Source organism: Dipodomys spectabilis, unplaced genomic scaffold (assembly GCF_019054845.1).
Source record: "Dipodomys spectabilis isolate Male_0828 unplaced genomic scaffold, ASM1905484v1 ptg000141l, whole genome shotgun sequence".
Lineage (NCBI taxonomy): Eukaryota > Metazoa > Chordata > Mammalia > Rodentia > Heteromyidae > Dipodomys > Dipodomys spectabilis.
In genome coordinates this window covers 929,463-957,073 of record NW_024870818.1, presented here as the reverse complement: position 1 = coordinate 957,073, position 27,611 = coordinate 929,463, and the positions used below count along the sequence as shown (strand labels likewise).

Genomic DNA, 27,611 nt, shown 5'->3' with positions numbered 1-27,611 from the left:
ATCTGAGGGAGTTAGGGATGACAAAGTGATACATTGATGCTTCAATACACTTCCTTCTTCAAGGCTTCTACTGCGTTTCTGGGTCTAAATGTTTTCAGTTATAGTTTCAGATTTCAAATTTTTCTGTGCCTTTTTAAGGACCATTCTTTGGAGGGCTGAGGCAGGGGTGGGGGTGTTAGGGAGCAGTTTACCATCTGGGAACATAGATATTGCCACAAAAGAAAATCCTGAGCAAGATGATCCTGGTTGACAAAGAACTTCCCATTAGGTTTCCGCTTTGACTCTTCTATTTTTTTCTTTGTTTTCTTCCTCTTCTTTCCTAAAGGCACTGGAAATTGAACTCAGAGCTCAAGCTTGCTGGGCAAGCGTTCTACTTCTTGAACCATACCCTCCCTCCACACTTTTTATTTTTCCCTGAAACAGTCTCCTGTGTTTGCCTTTGCCTGGTTATGATCTGATCATCTTGCACTACCTACTTCCCTAAGAGCTGAGATTATAGGCCTGAGACAAATGCTTATATCCCTGATTCTTCTTTAAATGAAGTGAGTCATACCACAGAATTGCCTTGAACATTTTAGGCTTCAAGATTACGTGGCTTTTAATTTGTTTCCAAGTAGCGTTTTATAGAACTTTTGTGATGTGTTTTTCTGTTATGTTTTTTTAAAATCAGATTTCTCAAGCTTACAGCGTATTTTTAGGACTAATTTATGTGCCTCAAAAGTAGCTCCTTGATTAAAAAATTAGTGAAAATTTCATGTAATTAGAAAATGTTATAGGGAAAAAATTGCCAAGAGACTAATTGGGCCAGGAGCTTGGAATGTTGCCTATATTCAGTCTGATAAGTGATAATAATGATAATGTAATAATAATAACAATAATAATTTATTGAGCATGTATTTTTGGAAAACAATTTGTTAGGTACTTTAGATAGATGTTAATTGTCACTTCTCCAACACCTTACCCTTTCACTTTGCATGGAAAAAATTGCTGATTTACAAAGGAGAAAAACCTGTCCTGAAATATACACCTAAAATGATTGCTTGAATATGATTCTGGCTCTACAGTTATCTCCCGAGCTCCCTGTCATAGCCTTGGTTTCCTCATCTTCAAGACAAGAATCATGAATGGAATGCTGTCTACTTAGCAATGATTACTTGACAGCCAGGTTGGGCTTTCTCAGACCCATTCTCCCCTGAACTTCAACTTTGCCTGGGCAACCATTGTCTGGCATCCTGGCAGGGCTCTCTCAAAGACCCATGTAAAAGACCCAGGATCCCACGTCTGAAATGGAACTTTTAAATTCGACACCAGACCTGCATCTCCTCTGTGACCTGTGGCACTTAAACAAAGTGCTTGCTATTCCATAGGATGGCGAAGGGCTCTCCAGCTGCCTCTACTCCCCTCACCATCACCATATAGCCTGGATAACGTGTGCAGTGGGAACCTCAGGGCAGTGGTTGTCTGCCTCCTTGGGTTTGTATCCTTGCTTTCTGTCGACCAACAGCGTAGCACTGGACAAGTTATCTCCTCTGTGCTTCAGTGATTTGTAAAACAAGATCTGAACTCTGACTTATTCTTTTATAAAGTGGCTTTGTTTAGGCTTTTGGTATTATCTAACTGAAAACCATTAAAATTATCTTTAGGTTAGTAGTCCTGTGGTCAGGCTCTTGCTTTGGTAGGCCTGTCTTCAGGGTTATAGAATAAAAGAAACATCATACATTGTGTTTTCCTGATTAAAATCTTTGCCCAGTCTTTGGCAAATGAAGGGAAAAAGAACCACTATCACTTTCTACCTGTTGCTAAATTAAATGGAAAAAAATCCACTCGACTTGCTTATCACAATGCTTTTTACATCAATATAAGGTATGTGGTGATGACTGCCTTCTTATTGCAAATATTGTTGACACATTTTTTGCTATTTGTTGCTCTTTCCTCATATTCCCTCATATACTTAGTTATGAAATATATTGTACCTAGAGTGTATATTAAAATGTTTATGTGTAGCTTAAATAATGGATATGTGAGGATACATTCAGTAGTAGATTCTGTGTTCACCATGCACAAAGTTCTGAGTCCAATCCTCAATAGTCCAATCCCCCAAAAAGCAAACAAATGAATAAAACTGGGGTTGTGGGCATGGCTCATGATGTAGAGCACTTGACTGGCAGATTTAAGATCCTGAGTTTAAACCCTACTACCACCAAAAAAGAAAAAAAAAAGTTTGCTGGAGGGATAACTCAATGACAGGGCTCTTGTCTAGCAAGCATAAAGCCCTGAGTTTAAACTCTGGTATTTCCAGTAAGAAAGAAATAAAGCCATGGGGGGAAAACCCAAATAAGGTGAACATCTGCAATTTACCATTAATAAATTAAAAAGGGCAAAATTGTCAGTTCCTTAACCATCTTTATATACTATCCTGAGCACATTCCCTCTTTTTTCTTCAGGGACTACAATACTCCACACCCGCTCACCATATACTTGCTTTACTTCATAATTGTAATCTAATAAATGCATCTTTTTAAAATAAGTTTTTTTATTGTGAAAATACTGTACAGAGGGGTTACAATTACATGAGCAAGGTATGAGTACATTTCTTATCAAACATTGTTTCCTCCTCCTTTGTTTTTCCCCTCCCGTCTCTTCCCTCCCATCTCCACAACGATACTCCCCGCAATTGTATCAATCTTTATGCTTTTCTTTCTTTGTCGTTTCTCTTCTTCACCCCCCCATCTTCCTTCTCCTATTCTTTCTTCTCCTCCTTTTCCTTTTCCTCCCCTTTGTTCATTTTTCTTCTTTGTTTTCTGTAGTAGGGATCAAATTCAGATCCTTATACCTACTGAACATGCTCTTTTCTACTAAGCTATACTAATATACATATATATGTATATTTATACATGATGCTCATGTAGTATATATTATCACTATAGAATGTTATTCCATGGGTAGTCTTCTAGATTTTATAGTTCCAATGTAAAGTCTATGAAATCTGAATTCTCTCTCTTGGTATTTATTGTCTTGTGTAACTCTCTCTACTATTGTGCCAGTGCTGTTGGGCAAGGTGACCAATAGAAGATGATAAAAATGAGGGCATGATTAAGTTACAAAAACTGTGACTTCCATTTCAGATATCTGTCTGTCTCCTTTGAGCCTCTCATTCTAGAGGAAGAAGCTCCCACGTTGTGAGCAGTTTCCTGGAGGAGCCCATTAAAGTCAGAAACAGCATCCAGGCAACAGCTAGGGAGGAAATGTCATCTGCCAGCAACTATGTGGATCTAGCTCCTTTGGTATTGAAGTTACTGCAGGTTGAGAGCAAGTTCATAAATGAACTAGAATTTCCCAGCAAAGCTGTACCTGAAACTGAGATCTGAAATGTTCATTGTTTTAAGCAAAGTTTTGGGGTTGGTTGTTATGCAGCAAAAATGACCAATATGATGATTGGTATGATTAATTAATGGTACAATTGTTTATTGGTATGACTTATTATATAATTTATAATTATATAAAGTATACAATTATTATGTAATTAGTCATGTTAAAAAAGAAGGGAAAGTAAAGATAACTTGTTACTTGTAACCTGAAATGTGTTAAGTATCTTCAAATTTTTAAATTGGTCTCTATTTATGGCTATAAGAGTTCTTTCAATGTCTTTATAGGTGATAATTAAAGCAAAACATTCATTATGGCATATTAGCACAAAATGCAATCCATCAAAGTACACAGAAAGATAAAAATAGTTAAGTAAGTAATATGACTACTCATTGGAGTATTACAAAGGCAAGAAAATTTTAGCAATCAGTATTATGATATATTGTCTAAATAATGTTTGTTGAAATGAGAAAGATATGCTGTAAAAACAGAATAAAACAAACTACCTACTGATATAAAGTGAAAAAAGACCTCTTTTCTGTTGTGGAATTATGTGGGGATTTGTTTTAGTAAAACTGTTCTGAACTTCAGAAGTTCCCTCTAATAAACATAGATTATTACTTTTATTATTAGGAAAATGTGTTTAACATTTGAAGATATTGTTCTTGATTATCTTTGGTACTTCAAATTAGGAGCAAAAACTTCTACTTTCAAATGGTGGTGGTGGGGGAAACCTATCACATATTTAACAGCAGAGAGCTGTACAGGTTCTGCTTGCTATTTCTTTTTGGCTTCCTTCCAAATCATCTCAGTGTTTGGAAGGAAATAATTACAATCTTCTATTTTGCTGGAATTGTTTATCCTTTTCATTTCTCTTATAGAAATGAATAGATTGTATTTATGTACTTATTTTTGGACATTGGATCTGCTTGAGAAAGAATCAGAAGCTAAATTCATAGACTAAAATTTCATGAGACTGAAATCTATTCTTTAGCTTTTGCTCTTGGAATTGGAGGTAGAACATGGTATAACCCCTGTTTATACTGTATTTGATGTTGGTGCACTGCATCTTGTATATACATTTTTCTAATTTGGAGAGGGAAAAGGAAATAAACTGCTGAAATAAGGATACAGATTGACCCATTGTAACAATGAGATGTACAAGACACTGTGTTGAAAATGAACTTTACAATTTCAGGGAGAGGAGGGAGGAGTTGGGGACGTGGGGAAGGAAGGAATGGGAGGGGAAAAACAAAGGAGGAGGTAACAATGCTTGGTAGGAAATGTACTCATTACCCTACTCATGTAACTGTAACCCCTCTGTACAGTATTTTTACAATTATCTATATATGTGTATATATATATATATATATATATATATAAAACATTGGGAGTGGAAGATTAGTGTAGGTGGGATTTCATGCAATGTTGGTGTTTGGGAAGAGGGCTGCAAGGTCTTTTTCTAGCGAGAAGGATATTTGATTAGGGAGCCAATGATGGTTTAATTGAAGCAAGAGCATAATTAGGTGGAATGAGATTTGGCATTGTTTTGTTTCGTTTTTCCCCTGAAAAGTGCTGCTTCTTGGTAGAACACATACAAAAATTTTATATATTCGTTATAAAAAGATAAAGATCTTCAGAACTTAGTGTTTGAATAGACAGCAAATCAAATAGATTTTTTTAAGTTTCTAAAATTCAGAGTTTAAAAAATGGTTATTGTAAAGGTTATGTACGGAGAGGTTACAGTTCCATATGACAGGTACTGAGCACATTTCTTTTTGAGCAGTGTCACCTCTTCCCTCATTTTCTCCCAGATTTTTCCTCCCAACCCATCACCTCCCCCCCACTCCCCAGTTGTTCATTTTCAACATAGTGTCCCGTGAGTATCACTGCTGCATTTGTTCATCCTTTGTTTCACTAATTCTGTGCTCCCCCTCCCCCTCCCCCAAACAGACAAACTTATATGTAAGACAAAAGGCACAGAAGACCAAAACAGCAACAAAGGAGGACAAAAAAAGTTTCCATTTCTTGAAGTTCATTTTGATAAACTTCATTTCATATGATCATCTGCACATAACTATTGAGCCTTCATGATCCTCTCCTAAGTATATCTTCCTTTGGTCTCACTATATGAATATCCAGAGTTCTGTACAATTTATCATGTCCAAATGTATTTTTTAAAATCTTTTACCATCCTGTGTGTGTCTTTACTTGTAGATTTGTAGGCACACTCTAGTTACAACAAATGAGGGAAAATGTGCTACATAGGTTTCTTTGAGTCTGGCTTACTTTACTTAATATAATTTTTTTTCTGAGTTTTTCTATTTCCTTATTATGAATGGTACAATATCATTCTTTCTGATGGAAGCATAGAATTCCATTGTGCACATATACCACTTTTTCTTGTTCCATTTGTTCATTGAAAGAGGTTTTAGATTTTTTTAAGAGAATATTTCACTACTTAAATTAAACTTGGAGAAAGTCTTGAAGTAAGGTATGCACTTAGAACACATTAACCAAAGTCCTACACTTCAAGGAGAACTATCTCAATAGGATGGTATAAGCATTCACTAACATCAAAGTAGCATATTTTCTCTGATGTTTAGGCTCTCTGGACATTTCTACTCCACTCTATACATTTCTCCTTCATACTCTCAGTGATATGAAAACAGAGGCTTGGTTTTCCTGGCTTGTCATCCTTTGTCAGGCCACAGTTCCTCACTGGCTGTGGACTAGGACTGGCTCTCACTTTCATGGGTCCTCAATAGAGAACGGCTCACAATATGGCAACTGCTTCCTCCAGAATGAGAGTCAAAGGAGTCAGAAGACAGAAGATATCTAAAACACGTCATAGTTTTCCTTCCTTCCTTCCTTCCTTCCTTCCTTCCTTCCTTCCTTCCTTCCTTCCTTCCTTCCTTCCTTCCTTCCTTCCTTCCTTCCTTCCTTCCTCCCTCCCTCCCTCCTTCCCTCTCTTTTCTTTTCCTTTTTTTCTTTTCCTTCTTTCTTTCCTTCCTTCCTTCCTTCCTCCCTCCCTCCCTCTTTCTTTCTTTCTTTCTCTTCTTTCTTTCTTTCTTTCTTTCTTTCTTTCTTTCTTTCTTTCTCTCTTTCTCTCATCTTTCTTTCCTCTCTTTCTTTCTTTCTTTCTTTCTTTCTTTCTTTCTTTCTTTCTTTCTTTCTTTACTTCTTTCTTTCTTCCTTCCTTCCTTCCTTCCTTCCTTCCTTCCTTCCTTCCTTCCTTCCTTTCTTTCTTTCCTTCTTTCCTTCTTTCTTTCTTTCTTTCTTTCTTTTCTTTCTTTCTTTCTTTCTTTCTTTCTTTCTTTCTTTCTTTCTTTCTTTCTTTCTTTCTTTCTCCTTCCTTCCTTCCTTCCTTCCTTCCTTTCTTTCTTTCCTTTCCTTCTGTCCCATATTCTACTGATAACCCAGACCAGCCTTCATAGACACTGAAAGGGATCCATACAGACTCTAAATACCAAGAAAAAGTATTTGGGACAAAGTTAAGTCCTTAACAAGTCCAGAAAAAGTAGCTGAGTTGTTTGTGCAACACATGAGAAAGACACAAATGTGAGTATAAAAATAAGTGAAGACAAGGTCTTTTCCAATTGAGACTATTGGCAATTTGAATTGTTGGTGACCTACTCTTGGTACCAGATGCCACAGAAGTCAGATGGCACTTGGATGGGTACCAGAGGTCTAGGGCATCCATTAGGTAAAGGTTCTCGGAAGGTTTTATGTGAGAATGTTCAGTGCCAAGGAAAGAAACCATAGTTGTTTTTCTGAACTCCAAAGTAGCAATTAAGCAAAAGAAGTGCATGACTAAATCTTCAGCATTATGAGGCAAATGTCATGGTGTCTAGATTTCCTTGAGCCATATAACACTAAACCATATTTGCATTTCAGAACAGGGAACAATCTTGTTTTATCATGGGCAAGACTCTCATCACATGTATTTTAGACAATACAAGACAAATACTACTGCACATGGCAAGCACAGGGTGTATAATTTGGTGGCTTTGCAAAGCTCAAGTCATTTCCAACATCAGATTTCCAAGCATTATTTTGTCAGACACTGTATTTATAGGGAATCTTATAGCCAGGATTTATTGTTTGTTTAGATTTTTCCCAATGCCCTCATTGCAGAGGTCTCTGCTTGCATGTGTAGAAGATTAAGAGATACAAGAAACTAGAATAAATAGACCAAGAAACACATGCTAGACTGAGGCCAAATCAAATAAATATGTCTATTGCTAAGTCCTGCAGTTAACAAAAACAAATCAATTCTTACACACATACAAAAATAAGTAAATTATATATATATATATATATGTTTTATTGTAAAAATACTGTACAGAGGGGTTACAGTTACATGAGTAAGGTAGTGAGTACATTTCCTATCAAGCATTGTTACCTCCTCCTTTGTTTGTCCCCTAGCATCCCTTCCCTCCCCACCTCCCCAACTTCTCCACCCCCTCACCCTCCCACCCCCTGCTGCAGTTGTAAAGTTCATTTTCAACATAATGTCTTGTACATCTCATTGTTACAATGGGTCAACCTGTATCCTTACTTCAGCATTTTGTTATTTCCCTGCCCCTAAGATATGGAACCAATCCAGATGCCTTCAGTAGATGAACAGATCAAGAAAATGTGATATATATGTATAATATATATATATATATATATATATATATATATATATACAGTGCAATTCTATGCCTCCATGAGAAAGAATGACATGGTCCCATTGGTTAGGAAATGGAAAGACTTGGAAAAAATTATATTAAGTAAGCTAGGCCCAAGAAACATAGGCCTCATGGTTTTCCTTATTTGCAATAACTAGTATATGTCTAGGATAAGGATAAAAAAGGTCAAAACTATGTACATATGACCATATAAGATGATAAGAGAAATGAATCCCAAGATAGGGACACAAGTGGTTTTTCCTTTCTTGCTATTGCTTTAAATGTAGTTAAAAAAAGTAAAATTTTGTAAGCAAAGGACTTCAGTTTTAGTTTGATGAGTTTGCTTAAATTAAGATACTGTTCATCTAAAAGCCAGAGTTTATAATCTTTTATCTTCTAACCATACTCTCACTATAATATGGACCACAGGAAAACACAGAAAGATATGTAAAGCAAAATTCTCAAGGACATGAGTTAAGGACAAGGTATATGTTTCCAACCTAAGAATTAATTTGGCAATTCAATTTGAGTCTGCTAATAATAAAATCCACATGAATGAAATATAGCTGGGTGCAAATCTTCCTAGTATTAGGTGGAAAGACAAAATCCCAAGTTTATTTGTAGTTGTGTGATGCTGGATGGAGCAATCACTTCTTTGTGACCCAGTTTTCTCAACTGCCAAGTGGGATAATAATGTATATCCATGAAGGTATAACCATGAAGTAGAGGGCGGTCTCTGCACAAATATCCCCCTGTACTTCAGTGTTCTACTCAGCACTAAAGGTTCTGTTACTTCCCTGGTTGCTTCAGACCTTAACTTCAGCTGTCTTTGTTACACAGCCATTTCTTTCTATCCATGAGTCCATATCTGTGGATTCACCCCAGGAACAAACTGTAGTTAGACTGCAGGAGAACAGGGAAAATGTTTGAAGATAAAGGCATACATCATCTTTTAGTAGACCTTAAATAAGCAAAAGTAAGGGCAAGAAAAGGGAGGAAGAATTGACAGATAGGATTGGCAAGGAAACAATGACCAGAAGAATTCAAGAAGACCTGGCAGAATGAAAGGAAATCTTTGTCAACTATTCTTTGGATAAAAGATTAACACTCAGAGTACACACATTTGCACAGTAAACTGTAAAATTAGAAATAATTCAATTAATAAATGGACAAATTGAACAAAAGTCTTGAAAGAAGAAATACAATTGGTCAACAAATATAAAAAAAAAATTCAACATCCCTTAACCATAAAGAAAATGCAAGCTATAAAGACTGGTAGCCCAGTGACAGTGTCTCATGCCTGCAATCTTAGCTTCTCAGTGAGACTGAGATCTGAGGATTTTGGTTTGAAGTCAGCCTGGGCAGGAAAGTCCATGAGATTTTATCTCCAATTAATCACCAAAAAGCTGGAAATGGACCTGTGGCTCTAGTGTTAGACCACTAGCCCCGAACAAGAAAGCTCAAGGACAAATCTCAGGCCCTGAGTTCAAACCACAGGACCAGCACACACACACACACACACACACACACACACACACACACACACACACACACCCCATTGATATTTCCCTCACCCCAGTCAGAATGTCTATCATCAAAAAAACTTGATGATAAAACAAATGTTAGTTTTGTTTTCCAGGGATAAAGAACCGTATACTGTGCGTGGGAATGTAAATTAGTCAGCCACTATGGAAATCAGTATGAAGGTTTTTTCAGAAACTAAAAGCAGACCTAGTATATGATCCTGTTATAGCATTCCTGGGCATATGTCAAGTCAGCATACAACAGAGTTATCTCCACACCAATGTTTGTAGCCAAACTATGAAGTCAGTCTAGGTTTCCATAAACCAATTAATGGATAAAAAGAATGTGTCACTCATACACTAATGGGATAGTATCAGCCAAAAAGGAGAATGAAATTAGATTGTTGTAGGAGTGTGGATGGAATTGGCGATCATCAGGTTAAGTAAAGTAAGCCAGCTTGAGAAGACAAGTACCATTCCCATGTCTTTTTTCATATATGGACTGTAGAGCCAAAAAATTATGAGGCCAATGGGATGGGGAAAAGTGAAAGGAGATGTTAGGAGCTAAATATGATTTTATATTTTATATACATGCATAAAATAGGATGAGATTGTTAAAATTGTTTAAAAATGAGAGAATGGTAAGAAAGAGTAATAGGGGGTGTATTTGATCAAACTATATTATATGCATGTATGGTAATCTCAAAATGAAGCATGTTTGTACAATTCATATACACAAATAAGAATCTGCAAAAAATTGTAGCTACACTGTGATGGCTATGACTTTACTAAACATGTACAGACTTCTTATCCTTGTCTTCAATAGTTCCTGAACAAAAAAAGCATAATAATGACTTACATTTGTATTAAACATTATAAATAGTTGAGAGATTATTAAAATATATAGAGGATATGTACAGGTTATATACATATACACAAATATACTATTTGACAGAATAGATTTGAGCATCAGAATTTTTGTATCCATAGGACACCTGGAACCCTGAGCTCCCAAACAACAACTGGACCATGTGAATTGCACAACCATGCCACATCAAATGAAACTTGGTCCAGTGACATTGTGATGTCCCACTCAATTTTAAGTCTATGACTTAAGATAATTGTTTCCTAGGGAGTATGTGACTTGTACTACTTGCAATATTTTTAAAATCTAGAGCTCAAAAGAAGTCATATGCTATGAAATTCTTCAAGGTCATTTTCTTCTCAGCTACCAGACTGGAAATTTCCTTTGAAAAGAGGAACATTTCGCTTCCACCTAAAATAAAATCTTGTTCTTCCTTGAATGTAGGTAAGATTCCTATATTTGGTGGCCCTCATAAAACTTCATGGTGGGGTTCTGGGATCCTTTGTCACCTGGGCTCTGATTCTGGGTTTTGTTGACCCTTATATGCTAAACACTTTCCCTCTCTTGATGTCCTTACTTTTCTCCATGTCTTGCTTCTGAACGGGTTCTTTGTTCTGATGTTAAGATATTGGCTTCTTTGCTTGGCTGAAGCCTTCTCTTCTTATCCTTTAAACTCAGGTATCTAATCTTCTTCAAAATCTGTCCTGAATTCTAATGTGAGCGAGACAGTTTCCTCTGTGTTCTCCTGACACTCATGGGTTACCATTGTAGAATTCACCACCCTGTATTGCATGTGCCTTTTGGTGACCATGTGACCTCTGGTTTGGAAGCTTCTGAAGATAGGGACTGGGTCTTTCAATTTGGCAGCTGCTATATCCAGCCACAACCTTTTCCCATAATAGCAAGGTCAGTAAATGTTTACTGAATAAGTAAGTGAACAGACTGAATTGGACAAAATCTCCCATATGACAATTCAGAGACACCATTAACTTACACCGCAATATAATTTTCAGTAGATTTACAGAGAGTACAAAACTATTCCCTAAAAAATTTAGAGAAGGCATGTCTAAACAGATAATAAATGTGGAACAATTTGTATGAATTAGGAAGGTTGAATTAGAGAGTGAGATACAGGACTATGGAACCTGGGAATGAATTTTGTTTTTCCCTTCAATTCTTTTTTCTATTGAAAACACCTATATTGAGGTGCCTTGCACATAGTTGATGTGTAAAATTTAACGAGTTTGAACGTTAAACACATAGAATATTATTAATACAGTCATGATAGTAAACATATCCAATACCTCCTAAGTTTTTTCTTTCCCTATGCATATGTTTTACTTTTAATTTTATTATCTTGAAGTAACTTTACAGAGTTGCCATTTAACAGAGCAGTTTCTGAATATAATGCATCATGATCAATGTCACCCTTTTCAACATTTTCACCCATCCTTTTCCCATCCACTCTCTCCTTTACTCTTCTTAATTTTGTAGAGTTAACGTTGAATTCTTGACTGCATTCTCTCTCTCCTCTTCCTTCATTTATTCAGCCCTTTCCCACTAGCCCCTTTCCAGTCCTTTTAAATACCTGATTCCTGGTGTTTATTTTGTTGAATTTTGCCTTTGCCTTTGTAAGGAATTACACTATTGAATACTTCTTTGAATATACCATATTTCAGTTAATACATTTATATGCACCTTCATGCCACTCAGTGTATTTACTTAGAAATGTATAAGCTAAATCTAGCTTCTTCACGTAAGAGAAAACATGCATACTTTGTCTCTCTGGGGGTTTTCAGTGAGTAGGTACACTGAAATGATACAACTTTGGAATTGATGAGGCATTCAATTCTGCTTTTAGGGCTACAAATGAATGCAGAGTAGGGGGACATATAAAGATAATTATCTATTGGGTAATGTTATTAAGAGCTTTAAATTTAAATAACCTTATGATTTAATTCTGATGATGACTCTGTGCAACAGGTTGTATTTGCCCTATTTTATGAATGGCAGGACTTAAACTAAGGTAGATTAGATGACAAGCTCAAGGATGCAGAGTTTGGAGTCACTACTGGCTCCGAAGACCATGGGTTAAAGGAAGAGCCTCCTTTCTTTTCTTTGCACTATTATGTCATAAGTTAAGATTGGGTCATTTTGAGGATTCATGTTTTTATGATAGAACTGGAGAAATCAAAGCATATTCTGAGGATCTGCCAATGAGGGTTTGTGTAGGACAATCAGCTACATTTTTATCTTCTCAAGAGTCCCAAACCAACAGAGGACTACAAAAAGCAGCCAAATAGAATTCCAAACATTAATTTTTACAGAACAAACTCGTGGTTAAACACACATGCCCATCCTGTACTCATAATCTCAGCATTAAATATAACCATCAGAATAGTAGGTCCACTTGCAAGGGACCAGGCCTGTCTGGTAAGCTTGTCGTAGGCAAGGAGATCATTGAACTCCACAGGCAGCTCCCAAGCCAAGGTTCTGGAGGCCTGCAACGATTTGGCCATCAGCGATATCTACTAGATTGAACAGTCTGTTCTGTCATTCTCCCTCCTATGGGGAGTGAGGAGTCAAGGAGAGACCACAAGCACCACTCACAACACACCTTTTTGAAGACACACGGAGTTCCTAGCCAGGCTGCTGACTGACATACCAGCGGGAACAGGAGTGGAAGGACAAGTGTGATGGTTATGTTTATGCGTAGGGTAAGTTAAGCCATGATGCCCAGTTGTTTAGTCAAACACTGACTGGGATGTTGCTGTGAAAGTATTTCTCAGACACAGTTACCATTTACATCAGTAGCAGACCATCTTTCATAATATGAGTGGGGGCACATCCAATCCAGTGAAGGCCCTTAGAGCACACATTTAAGATTTCTAGAAGAAATACTTCTCAAGATTGCCACATCAACTCTCACTTGCATTTCAAGCCTGCAGGCCTGCCTTACAAATTTCAGACTTATCAGTCCCCCAAATTGTAAGAACCAATTCCTTAAAACCAATCTTTCTTTAAATGGGCATACATTTATAGATATGCATATACACACACATACATGCATCTCCTATTGTTTCTGTTTTTTTTTTTTTTTTTTTTTTGCAGAACCTTGATTAACTAATACAACTGGATGTGTTGAACTACAACTGAGGATCTGGATGATAACCATGGAAACTGTGTTCACATTTCTAATAGGGTCCCACAGGACATGGGATAGGGTGTATCACTGTATATTTGCTGTGCAGATCTATGCTTACTCTCTAGAGATGCTGTTAACACTGGAAGTGGTCTAAAGAGAGTCCAAAGACCCTTCTCAGTGGTACTATAGAAGAAATGAGAAGCCTCATTTAGATAGCTGTTAGAGTCAGATCAAATTCTTTCAAGGATAGTAATACCATATTATGATTTGGTTAAGGAATTATAATGGTATTCTTCATATTTTGATTTTTATGAAGCTCTTTCATATCTATCAATCAGTGCATTGCTTTTCAAATAGTGTCTAGGAAAATTCTGAAATTCAGCTGGAAATGTAATAAAAGCAAATTAGGAGCCAGATTTCAACATTAAATTAGAATGTATTTCTTTTCTTTTCTTCATCTTGCTTTGTCCCTACATATTGCGCTTTTCTTTTAAAGTAATTAATTTTTCATGACCACTATATTGGTAATGTCTCATTATTATTTGGTTATTTAATTATAAAGTACAGAGCTCATAGAAATTTTGACCAGAACTAAGCAAAAAATTAAAATACAAATGAGAAAATAACCTAATTTGTAAATAACATTTCTCTGAAATCAATTATCATATTTTCATAAGAAACATAATTAGGAGAAATCTGTCTGTTAAATCCAACCCAAAGTATAAAACAGTTATTGGGATGTGTATGTATTACCTTTTTAAATGTTAACGATCACCAGCTTTATCATTTCTAAAGATGATTTTGTCTTTATTTTTGTCTCTTTCAGTGAAAAAACAGTACCCCTGTCTGGTAAAGTAACATGGGCTGGAGACTGAGATTGGAGAGTACATGCTTAGCTAATCTAGAAATTTCAAGCCAAATCTATCCTTTTTCCTTCAAGTATAGTTACGTGTGTTTCCCTTCCTCCTTGAGCTATCTGTCAACATCCACAGAGCCATCATGTCAAGCTCACCTGCTTAACTTTGCATTCTACGGGGAACAGGGGAATCCTTTTGGAGCCTGACACCATTCCCCTGTTCAGATCATCTTGCAGGACAGAGAACAAGAGCTTGAGCAGAAGGAATCAGAGGAAGGCAGAGGCAGAGGGTATTAACAAGCCTTGTTCTGGGTATTAATGTTGAAGACAACTCTAGCTGAGCATTGAGGTGACAGATGTCATCTCTGGGAGAATCATTCAGCTTTGGAGCACCGCCAAGGCGGTGCACACTGGAACCTAGACACCCTTGCACAGAGCTAAAGCTCAGGCTATCAATGTGAGGACTCTCAGACTTGCAGCATCAGAAGTCCTTGAAAAATTCAAACTTCAGCAATGCAACTTGCTTAATGAGAAATTCTGGAGATGGAGGCCAACACTGTATTTCACAAGTCTTCAGGGGGCTGTGACCCACAGTAGCTTACAAGCATTTCAGCTCTTCCCAAATTCAGATAGATGAGTCTGACATTCCCCAAATAAGATGGTATGCACATTTCCATGAAGTATCTCCTCAGTTAAAGAAGATTCTGAACATTTAAATTGTGACTATATGCTTTTTCTCTCTGTCTGTCTGTCTGTCTGTCTGTCTGTCTGTCTGTCTGTCTGCCTGTCTCTCTCTCTCTCTTTCTGTGATGTTCAGAATTGATCATGATAATCTAGGAACAAGGGAAAATGTAGTTTCTAAGAAGTAGCTCCCATCAGTTTGAAGGGTCTGGGTAATCTTCACCAAGCAGCTGTAATGTTTATGGAGCAAAAATGACTGGGCCTGGGTTTTGGTACAATATTACTTCAGAGTATCTAAGTGAGGGAAAAATAGCCTAGCTCTGCTTCTCCCAGCAGGATGCACTCATACATTTCTGGCTCCTCCTATCAGGGAGGAAGGGCCTGGGTTAGGAAAGGCCTGTTCTCAAAGCCCAGGTCTATGCTAATGAGCTGACAATCTTAAGTACATCTCTTTGTGCTCACTCCAGCCAAATAAAGGGCCATTCTAGGGATGGTGGTGAGCAGTGGTGAAGTCTACAACACAGACCTCTTTTGCTTCTTCTTCCTTACTGTTGTCCGTGAAAAGCCTCTCCTGTGAGCAAATAGCATTTACCAAGCAAAAGCAAATTATTTCTGCATTCACTTCCAGGTCTACAGCAGGACAGGAAGGTCTCTGCTGGGTGTCTTAACTCCCAGCCCAGTGATTTGATAGGTTTCATGCATCATTTCAAAGGGTTTAAGCCTTCCTCTGAAGGTTTGTTTTCTGGTGGTGAGCTTAGCAACTCGACTTTATTTTTCTTAATCTATTTTCTTGTACAAAGAACAAACGCCCCCAAGAACAATTGCACCCAGATTACTAGAGTCTCAACTTAAACATTACCAAGAGCTATAATTTTGAAATTCTTTTATCTATCCCAAGCTAATAGCAGTTTTGTATGTCTTTATATTGTTTTCATCTGTTTCCCTACCCCCCTCCCCTTTAGTTATTGTCTCTGGAATATGTGCGGGCTTGTTTAATTTCAGTGCTGAACTTGGGATATGGAAAAGATTATTCTTAATTATATTACTTATTTATTGAAACATAATATATTTATATGGACCTTCTGTGCTACAGAAGCACATGCTCTTTTGTGAAGCTGCTGCTGGCAAGTTGTTGAAGAAAGGCTGTGCATGAAAGCAATCCAGGAATGATTTATCCCTCTGTGTCTCTAACCAGCTTCTCAAATACTTTCTACCACATGAAACATTCACCTGGCTTTGTAGCCAATAAGTTCAGTGCTGTTTTTCTGCAATTCAATGGATTCTTTTGGTTCATTCTAAAACCATAACTGTAGCAGTACTATAGCTCTAACAATAATTTCCCTCCAGCTGAATTGGGATGGGTTGTTGGGTTTGGTCTGTTTTCCTCTTGTTGGCTTGAAGAAAGGGAAACACCCAAACACCCATTGCCTTCTCTTGTTCTTTAGCCCAAATTATTTATATTAGTCTCAGAGATCCGCATTCATTCAGTTCCTCAAACTCAGTTAACTGCCTCTTTCCTTCCTTTGCACAGCCCCTTGTGTGTGTGTGTGTGTGTGTGTGTGTGTGTGTGTGTGTGTGTGTGTGTGTGTGTGTGGCAGTACTGGGGTTTGAACTCAGAGCCTGAGTGTTGTGTTCTCTAAAGGCTAGCATTTTACCACTGGAGTCACAGCTCTACTTCTACTTTGCTGTTGTTAATTAAAGATAAGAGTCTCATGGATTTTTCTACCTAGGCTGGTTTTGAATCATGACCTCAGATCTTGGCCTCCCTAGTAGCTGGGATTATAGGTATGAGTTAATTCTGTCTCTTAAACTGTACCAGGTCAACATACCTTCCAAATAACTTACAAAAAAATAGAGTGCTGATGAAGAAAAAAAAAAGAATAAAAAATATATCTTTAAGCCATTACCAAGAAGACAAAAATAATGTCATCTCTTTGAATTTCTCACTTTGCCCCTACAATGATTAACTTCTATGACCTGCATATTTATTTGCCTTCAGGCCTCATTGTTGGCCATTGTCACCAGGACCCAGATGCTGCTTGAGTGCATTGCCACTAGAACAGGGCTGCTTCCATGATTTGTGGTGCCTAATGCAAAATTAAAATATGAGTCTTATGCTCAAAAATTCTTTAGGGTTTCATGATAGCCCCAACAGAGCATTAAAGTATGTCTTGTGCCCTTCTGAGCTGATGGGGGGTCTCTCCAACTGCATGCACAGGCTCTCTGCTAGCGAAGCCCACTCTGATTTTAGATGAGACCCAGTTGAGTGTCTGTCTTTGTTTTCTCTTGTTCTTCACCTCAAGTCATTTGGATTTTCCTCAGAGATCTGCCTGCATTCAATTCTCCTAACTCACGTAATGGCCTGGCTCCTTTTCACATTTGCTCCACATTTGAGACTATCTCTTAGCAACATGTACACTGCAATGCCAAGTAAGTCACGTCGCCAATGAGCCCTCCTGGTTTTCATAGAGGGGGCAGGGCCCAATTGCCATGGGCTCCCCAGCAAGGCTGTTGGGCTCTGCCGGAGGTAACCGCTTCATAGATTCTCCACTACGTCTCCAACTACGGAGTTTTCTCTCCCTTTGAGTCTGACAAAATCCTCTATAATTCCCTTTAAATGTTCCAGAGCTTTTTATCCTCTCTCCCCTGGTTCCTCAAATAATTGTTATCAATGCCTGCCAAATGCCTTAGATCTTCCCCTCCTCGTCTTTACTGTAAATAATTACTTTGCTCCTCAGCAGCAATCTCTTGGCTATACATAGTAACAAAATCTCTACAGTTATCTGGTTCTCTTTATTCTTGTGTTCTCAAAGAATTCCAAGTCTTCTCTGTTGCTGTTTCATTATTCTAAGATGAATTTTAAAAAGATGATTCCATACCTATTCATAAACCTGTCTCTGAAAGTCTACCAGCTATTCCTAGTCCTCATTGTATGAGTAGTTGATCATTCAAAAAAATAAGATTATTTCTGTGACAATCAATGTTGAAACTTACAGTCGATTCAGTAATAACTTGGCTTAAAAAACAGTAGCATTTGAAATGTGTTGCCTATAAACCAAAGTGTAAACTGGACACTACTAGAGCAGAAGGACTATTTGTAGATAATTATATGTTGACTATAAGATGATGAAGTTCATCGATACCAGTGGATGGGTCATTTAAGTGAAAAGACTTTTAAGTTTCTCTGCACTGAAAAATTGACAGATGCATTGGAAACGAAACTAGAATTCCAGGACTGTGCAACTCACTTGTTAGTGTTCTTGTTATCTGGGAACACCCCATGAATGGGGTCTCTGTCTCTTCTCTCTTGTCTCTATTCTGTTCCTACTGAGGACAGGCAGAACTTGCTATTGGCTACCAGCCCAAATGTAAGAATCAGGAGATATAGAAGAGGCTTTTGTGACTTTTTTTGCCTATGAATTCTTGATGATTTTTGGTCAGCTCAGACCCTTTGATTTCAACATTTTAAAAATAGCAATAATTGTATCTGTAGGTATGGATATGGATGGTAGCACAACTGTAAGAATATTTGGAAATACTTTAACAACCATATTTTAGATGCACTTGTTTTCCTGCCTAGCTCTTCTTGTTGGATTTTCCAGTTGCTTCTTTGTGATTTTGAAGGATTTTGTAGGATTCATGACATCCAGGGTTTTCCAAATGTTTAAGTCCGAACTTAGATTTTGGATCTGTGACTTTTTAGAAAGAAAGCTCTTGGGTTGGGAAGGAGAGGGGAGAATGATAAAAAGGGTGACATTGTTAAAGATGCAACGCATCGCATTCATAAACTGCTTTGTCAATGGCAACTCCTTTGTACAACTACTTAAAGGTAATAAAAAATATTTTTAAAAAAGAGGAAGTTCTCCAAAGTTTGCATGGTAGGTAATTAGTCCATTAACCCTCTACTTCTTTTGGTGTTGTACTTTTGATTTAAGAATGTCTAGCTAGTACATTTAAGAATGTCTAGCTTATTTTTCTTACTGAGAATGGGTGCTCTCCCTCCCCTATCTCTGCCCCCCACCCCATTAGTCCTCCTGGTAATGAAATGCTATTGAAAGGAAATGGCTCTGGCAGCACTGCTGTAAGTCAGCCACACCATGGACTCCCTCTTACCCCAGCCCCCTTGACTTGGAACATCTTCAATCCCACAGCACTTCCAGGCTCTTCCGAATCCTCGAAGCAGGTATCATGATGGGGTCAACCTTTCTGAATCTTCCCTTCATCATACCATCAAATCCTTTTGTTTATTATTTTTTTAAGTGGAATGATTTCCAGAAAATAAATCATTTGTTTTAAAGCTTGGCAGCTTTTCATCTTTCTCATGTTTCCTCACATTCACTAGGTTTCTATAGGCTCATCTAATAACTTCCCACAAACACTTGTCTTTGAGAATCTTCCCTGTTAGTCTTCCTTCACATTTTTTTCCCTTAAGATATACTTTTTTTTTGACTTATCAAAATCCTCACTTCCTTGGAGAAAGTGTTGTGTAGAGTGACAAGAGCATGCCTGATTTTAGATCTCAATACTTTTACACTTACTTTAACAACTTGCTGTGAAGACCCAAGTAATTGCTCACTGTTTTCTTAGACACAAATGAGAATTAATAAATGGTATTTCACCACAGATTCCTAGATATGTCAAAAGTTGTTTCTGGGTATTATTTCCGTGTTCATTATTATTTCCGTAGGTTGATTCTCTTCTAATTTTTATTTTAATAGATTTTCCCTCATTCATGCAAATAACTAGTATAAGTCTGAGACAAGCAGAAACGGTCAGATAAGTTGATGTTAGGTGAAATGAACCCCAAGATAAGGACTCAAATGATTTTCTTTCTTGCTATTGTATCTAACATATTTATAAGACGATTTCTTTGTTGCTTTGTATGTCCCTCCCTCATGGTATAACCCTTGTTTTCATTGCATTTGATGTTGGTATAATTTGTGGAGGGGAAGGGAAAAAACAAATTGTGTAAATAGGGATACAGGTGGACCCATTGCAACAATGAGATGTACAAGACGTTATGTTGAAAATGAACTCTTCAACTTTGGTGGGGGGGGGGCAGGGATGGCAAGGTGTGGGGGGAGGTGGGAAGGGGAAACAAAGGAGGAGGCAACAATGCTTGATAAGAAATGTACTCATTACCTTGCTCATGTAATTGTAACCCCTCTGTAGGGTATTTTCACAATAAAAAAAAAAGAAAAAAAAGAAATTGATGGAGATAATAAAATGTTAAAAATATAAAAGAAACCACATAGTTTATTTGTATTATAAGTTTAATTATTGATTCATACAACATGTATTTAACATCTCTTCAAATGTCAGCTATTGGTGTTAAGCTAAGCTTTGGCCTTTTATTACCTAAGGAATTTGGAATTGGAAATAAAAGCTAAAATTATAAGGGAGAGACTTAAATATAGTTCAAATCCTAAACTCTTATTAAAGCTCATTAACACATTTGTTTGCTTTTGGAACATCTGGAAAAACAACCACATACTAAATCTTTCAAAATGATTTATTTAAACATTCACAGAAGATTCAGGTGTGTAATTTTAATTGCACAATTAATTAATTATTGGTGAAGTCCTTTTATTTCTTCTTAGCAATCAACACAATAAAACTGTAGTATAAATTATAGTAGGAAAATAAAGTTAATAAATGTAATTGAAACTTTCACATTTATTCTTAAAGCATATTTAAACAATTGATTTTTAATGGTAACTAGATAATTTTTCCCTTTTTGCTTTTCCCTCTCTCTATTTTCCCCTCCCTTCATCTCACTCTTCCATTTTTCTTCTTTTCTCCCTTCTTCCTCCCATTATTCCTTCTTTCCTCCCTCCTTCCATTTATATAAACAAAGCACAATAAAAACAATAGTGTTATATGGAAAGACTTGATCTAAGTGTGTTTAAGCTTTAAGGGATAAAAGCAAAGAATTGGAGAAATGACTAATCTTAGGTTTGCCTGTACATTAATCAGCTAAATCAGAAAAATGATTAAATTATAGATTATGATATATATATATGTTTATATGTACCTGTAAGTGTATATATGCACATATGGCACATTCATGCTCAAAGAAGGGTTAATTAGTGTGATATTTTGCTGAGAGAAATATAATTCTCATTCATTCTTTTTTTATCATCTCCTTTAACTTATGCTTATTTATTTATTTGTTTTTATTGTGAAAATACCATACAGAGGGGTTACAATTACATGGGCAAGGTAATGAGTACATTTCTTGTCAAGCATTGTTGCCTCCTCCTTTGTTTCCCCTTCCTATCCCTTCCCATCTCCCCCTACCCTGTATCCCACCCCACCCCCCAGCTATCTCTTTGGATTAGCTATTTTCTTCTGATTTTTGCCAGACTTTGAATTTATTAATTAAATTTTGATTTAATAAAAAAGTGAGTTTGCTGTCCTTACAATCATCCTAGTAGTAAATGTAAGCAAGAACAAGTGTAAGAAAGAACAATTTCAACTTTACATGCAGCCATCTCCCAGTGTGACTGATACCCAGACTTTATTCCATGAATCTGTCCTTTGAATAAAGACTTCAAAAGTTTTGGGTAAAACATAAGTATCCTTTCTGGAAAAGCATATCAGAAAAATGTATCTGTTAATAATTTAATTTGGCTTGCTTGCCAGAGTTTTGGCTGATGGCACACCCTTCTGCAGAAGTAAATTTTGACTTGCTAAGACAATAATAATAATAATAATAATAACAACAACAACAACAATAACTCCAAATAATGTAATTAACATGGCTCTCTACCAGTAAAAGAGCCAGATACAGATCCACTAAGTGTGGGATGACAGGAGGTTAGAACATGGAGTGGAAAGGTGGAGGGCTCTGTGTATCTTTGTAGAAGGCTTCTGACAGGGTGGGCTCTAGAGACATACCTCATCCTTCCCAATGTAGACTAGCACAATTCTGAACAGAATAAGCACATTCATATAAGTATGACTGGAGGAAGTAAGTTATTTTCAGTAAGGGTTTTGTAACTGTGCAATTTCCCCTCCCTTGGAGACTAGCTGTATAAAATGAACAGTTACTACAATTTCTGAAGCTGTTTTCTCATCTACCAGATGTATACAGTAGTATCTGTTTTGCTAGGCTGCTATTATGATTAACAGGAGTAAGTGTATAAAGCACTTAGCATAGTGCCTGGCCTATCTCCTCTAAGCATAATAAGCTATATATCCACATTGTTGCCTAATTTGACTCATAAAATGCCTTCAATTGCATGTTACATAAAAATCTGATTGAGGCTTAACTATAAAGACTTAAACCATAAAGGGACTTATTGGTTTACATAAGTAGAAGGGACAATCAGGCAGGCCTTAGCATTGGTTTGCTTTTATGGTTTAATAATACAATGTTACCAAGGATCAATCACCTTCCTTCTCTCCTTCTTTTCTTCATTTCTGGTATTCACTTTATCCCCAGGCTGGTGTCTCTTTGTCTTTAGATGACCACTTATTAGATATACATATTCCTGCCTCTAAAAATTGTCCACAAAACACCTCTAGAAGGTTTCCCAAAAGAGTGAGAAGTTTCAGGCACCAGTGACTCATGCCTGTAATCTTAGCTACTCAGGAGGCTGAGACCTAAGGATTGTGATATAATGCTATTCTTGGCAGAAACATTTGTAAGAATCTTATCTCCCATTAACTGGCAAAAAGCCAGCACTGAGGTATGGCTCAAGTGGAAGTATGTCTCCTGTAAGCAAGAAAGCCAAGTGGAAGCTCAAAGTCCTGAGTCTGAGCCCTGGTCCTGACACAAAAACAAAACAAAATAACAACAATACCAATGAGAGATAGAACAATGTGAGATGTGAGGTGCTCCTTACAGCTTTTCCATCCCAGCTGTACCTATATCTGACCTTGAGGCTGTGACCAGGTGAAAGAATTTCGATTTTGGTTTAGTCATTGGTGAATTTGAGCATTCAAAGTCTAACATGATATTATCTCTCAAAATACAGAAACTGCCAAGAAGGACATGGATCTCCAAGAAAAGGAGCTTGGATGATGAGAAGACCATCATGATATCAATTGCAGTGTTAGTACCATATTTATCAAGCAAGATTGTTATACAGATGAACCGAAAGGAGATAATTAAAAGTGTTTTCTAAGCGTCTCTACACTTTATGGACAGGGATGGGAGGTAAAAACGGTGAGAGAGTGAGGGAAGGGAAGACATTGTCCAAAATGAAATACACTCTTTATCTGACTTACCTGACTGTGACCCCTTTGTACATCACCTTTATAATAACAATAATCATTTTTAAGTGTATTTTAAAAAGGGGCTGTCCAGGTGCTAGTGATTACTATGCTCCTCCTTGCCCCTGCCATCCTCCCACCCAACCTCTGCCATCCCACTGCCTTACAGAAGATGATTTTGGTACTGAAGGAAAAACAATCCCAGAGTTTGCAGCCAGCCATGATCCGGAGCAGCAAGGCTGAGCAAGCAGGAAAGGCATAAGCTGGAGTCCACCAGTTTGTTCCTATTACTTGATGAGTATTTGGTTTACTTATTTTCATTTTTAAAATGAACATAGGGTCACCTAGGGGATTGAACTCACAACCTAACTCAAGTGGTAAGCAAGTGTTCTACTCCTGGAGCCCTACCAAAGTGTTATTTTAGTGTTTTCCGTACAAGGTCTGGAATTTTTGCCCAGGTCAGTCTTGGATACAGATTCTCCTACCACTACCCCTTGAGAAGCTGGGTCAGCAGCTATGCATCATCTAATGGCCCTTGATGAACAATTTAATTGTTATAATTGGACCCAGTGTTCTTGGATTCCCAATGCAACTATGAAAAAGAGATTCTAAATCTGTACTATATCCTCACTTATTCAGAAGAGATGAAAAGTCTTAATTCCATTTCAATTCTTTATTTGTTCAGGGAAAGTTATTGAAGATCAATATTTCAGGCCCTAGGCAGGGTACTCAGAGTAATTAATCAATTCACTGGATTAGAATGGGCATACTAAGCAAAGCTTACAAACTAACTAGTGTGCACAGTAACTCATGTTCATGTTAAATGAAGGGTGTTGGTGAGCAGAATGCCCCCTCCATGGTCTTCTGCTACAATATTACCCTCCAAAGGCCACTTTCTCATGTTTCATTGTTATCATATAATCAAAGTGCATACCTCTCCCCTAGAGTTTTTATATTCCTATACACACATTCTGGACATGCTTTCAGTGACCAATAGTAGCAAAATGAGGGCATTTTCTAAGAGTTTCATCTAACCTTTTATACTGAGTCTATAAGTTTGATCTTTGTCTTCTCCAAGCATCTGCAAAGACAGAACCAAAAGTGATCCCTAGAGGCAAGAAAGGCATCTTTGCCTGCCACTGATGGCTCATGGCTGTAATATTAGCTCTTCTGGAGATTGAGATCTAAGGATCACAATTCAAAGCCAACTCAGGAGGAATGTCTGTGAGACTCCAATTAATCAGCAAAATCAAGAAATGGATGTGTGGCTCAAGTGGAATAGTAAAGTATCTAAATGATAGTGTCCAGGCTTTGAGTTTAAGTTGCAATACTGGCATTAAACTGCGAGAGAGGAAAAAAAAACAGAGAGAGAGAGAGAGAGAGACAGAGACAGAGAGACAGAGACACAGAGACAGAGACACAGAGACACAGAGAAAGAGGGAGGCACAGAGAGAGACAGAGACAGAGAGACAAAGAGAAACATCTTTTTAAGCATTGTGGATGAGAACTGGGGAAGAGCAACGGATCATGAACCATCTTCGGATGTCCTTTAATAAAAAAGGCAATGATAAATATGCAGTGACTTCCTTCCCTCACCAGACCTCCTCCACACGCCTTTCCCCCACTATGAAGGAGGTTGAATTCAAATAATTCAGATCTGAGAAAAAGGAACCTCTTGTTAGAACACAGGCATCGTTGACAATTAGCCAGGATTCTGCGGAGAAAAAAAGGGAGGCCTGGGCAAGGTAAATGCGTTTGTGTTTATATAGCATGTGATGTGTTTTGAAGTTACCCCTAAGGAGGGAGGCCCTCTCTCTTACTTCAAAAGCCATTTTCATGTTTTTGAAATTACCAGAAATTATGGGCTAAACCCCCTTCACACGTAATTTATCTCACCCAGTATCTCATATTTTGTGATAACATGCAAATACCATATGTTGCACTTTCTCTTTATGGATGGAGGAGGAAAGGGAGGAGAACTGGCAGAATTATCACTAGACACTGTAAAAACTTCCATTGAAACCCACATTTACCATGGTGACATTTACTAGTTATGGCAGAGCTGATCAACTGCAGATTTTCCTGCTGCTGAGGCTAAATTGCAAGCTGCCCATAATGCCATCAGATGCTGCTAGGGTTTCAGCCAATGAGAACTTAGGGAGTGATTTCCTCCCCTTCCCCCCCCCCCCCCGTTTCCTATTGCAGTAGAACCCCTGTGCCACCCTGTGTGCAAGGTCTGCAGGCACTCTACCCAGCTGGAACACAACTGATCTCCCTCTTAGCACGTTTCCAGAATCTCTCATCATCATAGGGGTTCCAATCCCTCAAATCAGAATTCCTGGTGTATTCCCAAGACCTTCATTTTTGTTTTTCCCTCCCAGATATTTATTTGCTGAAATAATGAAATGGTCAATATTGAAGTGTATATATTATTCCTATGATGGAAAGAGGAAAAAAATACCCACACCTTGTATTCTATTTCATCCAAGGCAAAATGTTTTATTCCAGGCCAAGTGAATCAAAAACACAAAGTTATTATTCAACTCATAGCCACTTCAATCATTTCTGTACCAACAATGGTGAAAAGATGTGATTTTACAAGCAAACAGGAAGAAAAAGCTTGAAGCCACCCTGGGAACGTGCTTAAGAAGTTGATTTATGTTTCATGCTGAGGCTTACACCTGCAGTTCAAGCAAAACCCAACTTGGCTGCCCCACAGAGTCTGGTTTATTAGGTATCAAGGAGTCGCAAGAAGCCATGTAATTAAAACCGTAATTAACTGGAAAAGGAAAGTGCCACCTGAGTTTTGAGAGGCTGTCAATTTTATTTCCATTACGGCTCTCCTTCTGGTTCTCCTCTTGACTTTTTATTTTCCTTTGCTTGATAAAAAAAAAACCCAATATACCCATACACATTCCACACACATTCAGGTTTTTCCCCCCTCTCTCATAATGAAGCATGTATTAGTGGCCACTTCTTAAGGAGAAGATGGCAAGAGTTGCTACCTGCTGCCATTATTATTATTATGTTTTAAATATTACCTTGATCTTAGGAGAAGCATTCCACAAGTGCTTGCTGGCCTATGTAGTGGTTGCTGGTCACACGTTGCTGACAAGCATTGGAGCTGTGGCTAGTCTGTGCTGAGCTATGTACTAACTGTCAAATATGTACCTGATTTTGAAGATGTGATTGGAAAGGAAAGATGGCTTAAAGAATCTCAGTAGTAATTTTCATGATGGTTTCTTTGCAAGTGGTATCACATGGATACTTCAGTCTGTGATGTACATTAAAATATATATGCATATATGTGAAATGAGTAGCTATTAGAACATTTAGAAACATACATGTGGTTCTCATGATATTATCATGAAGAAATTCTGGCTGGGGCGTGGGGTACTCTGTTTCCTGCTGAATTGTGAAATTTCTTTTCTTATTCTTTCTGCCATCCCAAGAGCAGTGGGGTCCAGCCCTCATGGAGAAATTGGAGCCTGTGGTGGCAGTTCACCAGGGTGCTGGAACCAGTTATTAAGGCACATGTTTGCGATTGCTGGATTGTTCAACTCAATTTCTCAATAAAGGACTCAAAGGGAGATGTCTGAGCCACACAACTGGAGCTTCAAGGGTCCTTTCTTCTCTGACTGCCCCTTGGCCAAGCAAGGTTCAAATGTATCATGAAATATGTTAGCACCAGCTTGAGGAGAGCTACACACTTCTAGCGAAGGTACTGAAAGCAAGTTCAAAACTAACACGTGTGTCTTAATTTGTGAATTAAAGTGCTGATAAAACAATCTTTTGAGCAAGTTCAACCCATTTACATTTGATTCTGTAAACATCCATCTTGAATTATTACACCAACTATTGGAACCATATCCTTTGAGGTTATAAAAAGGATTTGTAAGAAAGGCACAGTTATAGAGTAGTTTTGAAGGTAGTTAGGAATGAAGACTTTAGGTACTTTATATCTGAAAGGGGAATGATATTTTTCTCTCTCTTCTTTCTCTCTCTCTCTCTCTCTCTCTCTCTCTTTCTTTCTTTGTTCCTTCCTTCCTTCCTTCCTTCTTTCCTTCCTTCCTTCCTCTCTCTCTCTTTCTTTTTTTAAAAGAAACCTTGTCCTTTTGAAGAATTGTTTTGGTGGAATTGGGTGGCAGAATTATATCCCTTGAACACATTTTAACAAGGAAATGTACCATTTTGTTTTTTCTACTAATATCATAAGACAAACCTAGCAACAACTAATGTTACTCCAAGGAACTTAAGAGATGGAGAGCATCTTTTATTG

General features: G+C 37.6%; 1 long non-coding RNA gene across 1 annotated transcript in view; it reads left to right on the top strand.

The window, feature by feature from the left end:
• LOC122117509 overlaps window positions 1-23,213 on the top strand; it is a 40,674-nt gene extending 17,461 nt beyond the window's left edge. Inside the window, exon 3 of the long non-coding RNA XR_006149178.1 lies at window positions 23,095-23,213. This is a non-coding gene — a long non-coding RNA (uncharacterized LOC122117509). The remainder of the gene's footprint in view (window positions 1-23,094) is intronic.
• Window positions 23,214-27,611: the final 4,398 nt, after the last annotated feature.